Source organism: Atta cephalotes, assembly GCF_000143395.1.
Source record: "Atta cephalotes unplaced genomic scaffold scaffold00066, whole genome shotgun sequence".
Lineage (NCBI taxonomy): Eukaryota > Metazoa > Arthropoda > Insecta > Hymenoptera > Formicidae > Atta > Atta cephalotes.
Genome location: NW_012130130.1, coordinates 497,721 through 502,718, shown reverse-complemented (window position 1 = coordinate 502,718; position 4,998 = coordinate 497,721). Strand labels below are relative to the sequence as shown.

The following is a 4,998-nucleotide window of genomic DNA, read 5'->3' as shown; positions in this document are numbered from 1 at the left end:
TACTCTTCTCTCTTCTCTCTCTCTCTCTCTCTCTCTCTCTCTCTCTCTCTCTCTCTCTTTCCGTATCTTTCTTTGCCTCTTTGCCTTTCTTCTATATCTCCGACTGATTTTCATTTATGTATACCCAAAATTCTGCTATTTTTCCACGAAGTTTAGCAATATCGTCGCATTCTTTCATATTATTTCGCAACTTTTTATTCGCCACTGCAGAACTTTGATGGATTCACGTGTACAATTTTCCACTCGTTGAATTTGCAAAAATTTGACTAATTTTGAATGACTAAAAATATAAAAAAATATTATTGAAAAGCTAACCGAAAATATTCTTATTTAAGCTCGAATTTGGAATTTAGTTTATATACAAGAGACAATTTAGAGAAGGCAACTTCGCTGCCACTGTATTTACATTTCTTGTACTTATTTGTTTCGCATAGTAGAAGGAATTTATTCATCCGCTGGGTGTTTACTTAGCTTGGTGCTAAGTAACTTTGATATATCCTTCATTTATTTCAAAAGTAATAAATTAATTAATTAATAAGGAATTATTTAAATTAATTAACTTAATTTTCTCAGAAAAAAGAAAAACTATTTTTCAATTTAACAACAAATTATTGACCAATATACATTAAAAAAAAATTATCGAATTTTATTAAATATTTATTTGAATATGTACTAACGAAATATTTGTTATATGTAATATATGTACTATATGTAATGTATTTATTTAACTTAAGTATAATTTTTTATTTTAATTCTGTTAGAATTGCATTTCAAGACCGAAGATAAATTCATGCAATTTTAAAGATTAGATACATAAAATAAAAAGATAAATAAAAAAGATTAGTACATAAATTCACACAGAATTATTTCAGCACAACAGATCCAATTTATTTCTGAGATTTGTGGTATAATTTTTGTATTTTGAGTAAATATTTATTTATTGTAAGTAAATATTTCGTTAGTACTGTTTAAACAAATTATTTAATAAAATTAAGTAAATTTTCTTTTTAGTATAATATTGGCAAAAAGAACATATTCTTAATATTGAATTTCTTCATTCATTAACATGGTCATCTTGATTTTTATTTCCAACTCTTAAAGATTACATGTATTTTTTAACAAAATGAAAGAATTATAAAAAAATTACGAATTTTTCTATATTGTATTTGAAAATATTATAAATACTTTGGCGGCGATTGAGGCCCTGGATTAAAAATTATTTATATTAATAAGGATTAATATATGTTTTTAAAAAATAATTAAGATGAAATGAGAAAATTTTTATTTGAATTATAAAATTAATATATTAATATAATATATTAATATATTAATATAATATATTAATATAATTATTTACTTTACTAAACTGTTTCACGCATATATAACATTCATTTTCAACGGAAAGTACAAATTCCAGTCAAATTTTTGGCAAAGACTCTCTCTCTCTTTCTCTTTCTATACATCTGTATTCTTAAAAAAAATGTATTCTTAAAAAAACCATTTGAAATCTTTTCGAATTGTGACAATTTTAACAATTTTTTATGAAGCTGAGTTAATTAACTTATTCATGGTAATATCTTTTTGAAATAAGGGAACGATATAACAATCGTCACGACAAAAAGAGTGAGAGTTAGTATATTTATAATCACGTCCCATTTCACCATCTTTAGAATCAATACTTTTCATGGTGAAAAGTATTCTCTTTTTCGTCTCTCATTTCTTATTTCTAGTCCCTCGCCTCAATCAGAAATTGCTGACTAATCGCACTCTGTTAAAGCAGATACATGGCGACATTACACGTGCAGAATATTTAAAACGCAACATGATACATATGAAATTCATAATATTATCTAGTCTACTTAAACTTAATTTCAATTATAACTTAAATGTAACTTATTTAAATTCAGATATGATTAATTTAATCATATGTTAAATTTGAGTCATATGACATATTAGCTAGCAGATTCGCTTGCTCAAAGTGTTCTAAAAATTATTTTTTTATTTCTTATTTTCCTTCCCAGTATTTATCTTTGTGAATTTTCCATCTCTCGTTGAAGTTCTCAAATCGTCTGTTGTGAGTAAATTAAGTCCGACGAACCAGCATGAATTATTATTACTTGCGTGAATTTCCCCGTGACAAATGTTCATCCTTATGCAATAAATAACCAATCTATAGTCACATGCACGCATATGTACGACTTTTAAGCAGCGATTGATGACGATTGCCAAGTTAGTACAAAATAGTTTTCTGACGAGCGCACTGTTAAACTTTGTCGCTGATAACAGCAGCAATAATTTTACTGCATAATTGCGAGCGGACAGCGTGAGTTATAAAAGATGTTGCTTGGTGTCAAACAAACCAATGTCAATGCTTTGAAACGATTATATGAAATCTGAGCATATTGCTAAAGCAGTACAGTTACCTTGTATTAATTTCTTGACTAAATTGTCAAAGTGATTAAAAAAATATTTCCAAATGATTCTAGAATCAAAATAATTTCAAGGAGATATTTCCAATTATCTTAAATCCAAGATGTCTCAAAATTCGTAATCCAAATATTATAGCAAGAAGATTTTCGAAAAATTTAGTAAAAAAGTTATTTGTAAATTTTTATTTTAGGCAATAGTTTCTTAAATATGTTTCTTAAATATAATTATAAACTATACGTTTAGATAGTCCTGTGAATATTAGCGCGCTAGTTGTGCGCTTACCAACGCTTACTAATACTACTGCACGCGTGATTTATGGATAAATGGTTATCTATAAACGTGGTCTGTAATTGACTATATTTAAACCTTTATTATCTTAAAAATTACTGTTTAAGATAAAAATTTATAAATAACTTTTTTAATTTTTTAAAAACTTTCTTACTATGATATTTTGAGCAAGACTCGGTAAAATAACTGACTTATTTAAAATAAAAATACAAAACAAAATTTAAAATAAAAAATATAAAATAAGATCTAGAAACTTGCAAGGGTCAGTAAAAAACTGACTTTTTTAAAATAAAAAATATAAAATCGATTTTAAACATTTATTTAAAATATTAAGTAAGAAATAGATCAGAAAAAGTTATTTAAAGTAATAAAATAACTGTTTTATTTTAAATAAAAAAATAAGACACTTATTTAGTTTATATTTTGAATAATTTCTTCTGACCTTATTTATTTCTTATTTATTATTTATTATTTATTCTAAATTATAATTTAGAATATCTAAATTAAAATTATTAAATTAGAATTATTTTAAATATGATCCTTGATTGATACGACTTATTTAAAACTTACTTATTGTAAGAGTCATTACACGCGCGCGCGCGTATGTGTTTGTGTGTGTGTGACTTATAGTTTTATATAAAATAGTTCTACATAAAAAAATTCTACAGTTGACACATAAAATAATTCTGAATATAGTTACAGTAAAATAATTATTGTTAATAGCTCTACTTTTATAATTATTAATGCTATATGTAATTATTACTATTAATAAGTTGTATTAATAATATTATAAAAAGTTGTATTAGTAATACTACAACTAACATTATAGAAGTAATACTATAAAAATAAAATTTTTTATCATAATTATTTTACTATGCGCGCGTTATTACAATCACAAATATTTCTCTCTCAATATGGAAAAAGCAAAGAGGATACTTTCCCTATTTCCTATGATAGTTTTCGTGTTGTCGCGGGTTTGTACTACGTCACTGGCACGAAAATCCGCGCGAAGCGATCCGGCATAAGTCACAATTAACGAAGGCATTAAGTCGGGGCCCCTATTAATAAGCATCGTCGAAGCACTCCTAAAAATAGTTCTAGGGGGCACAAAGTGACAACAGTCGACGGGACGCGACGCGATGCGGCACAGGTTGCCAATCGTGCATCGACAGCTTGCGCCGCTAAATGTGCCTATTTTCGCCATGATGACACATCGCCGATCGGATACGATCGCGAATTAAATAAGAGTTTCTCTCGAATTGAAAGGTCTCTCCTTCGAGTCACTCCCCACAGAAACTCTCATATGGCACAGACGGTATGTATAGTTAACTGGACGTTTTTCGCCATACATTTAGGAATTCCTGAAAATCACTCAATCAGAGAATTAGTTAAATATAACGATAACATAATAGACAGGAAATATTAGGTGTGGGAAAAAGTTCGTGGCATTTTTTTAATGCCATCTAACGGGAAAAACTTTTTTCCATATTCTAATACATTTTCTATTTATAAGAATTGATTTGCTAAAATGCTTTTCTGGCTTTTATTACACTAATCAGTCATGTTCTTTCATACCTAGCCTTTCGCTAAAGTGACTTTCTCAGCGTCCACTCGAAGAACTATCGGAACGTGTGAGTCAGTTGTAGTGCTAATTGAATAAACGCTCGATGTTCACGTTATGCAACGTAAAAAAATAAGTTTCCTTTCAAATATGAATCATGAATATCTGTACATATCTGCACGATATATTATAAATTGCTTTATTTTTAAAAATTATTAATTTTCAAACAATAAAATTAAAGGTGAACCAAGCTAGGTTCTGTTGCTAGTTGAGGAATAAACATTGACTACATTCAGCAGAGAAAAACTAATTAGTTAATACTTAGAATTACTTAGTAATTCTTTAATATAATTGGTTTTTACTTTTTTTTGTTGAATTTAAGTGTAGAAACTAATCATATTCAGAAAGAATCATTAAGCGCTATACTTAAATTTATAGTGTCAAATTTAATTATTGTTTTGGTAAAAAATAACGATATATTTAGGAACAATGGGGCGATTCACATTAGGTTAAATTTAATACTATAGATTTAACTGATTAGTTTCCTCTGTAGAAATTACAATATAAAAGGAAATAATGAAAATGTTACAAAGAACGATGTAAAATATGACAAACGTTTCTACACACACACACACACACACACACACACACACACACACACACACACACACACACACACACACACACACACACACACACACACACACACACACACACAC

At 27.7% G+C, this 4,998-nt stretch overlaps 1 protein-coding gene across 1 annotated transcript in view; it reads left to right on the top strand.

Annotated features, from left to right (window-relative positions):
• Positions 1 to 4,998, top strand: part of LOC105623869 (zinc finger protein 423 homolog) — an 86,858-nt gene that overhangs the window by 792 nt on the left and 81,068 nt on the right. The gene's annotated exons all lie outside the window — the stretch shown is intronic.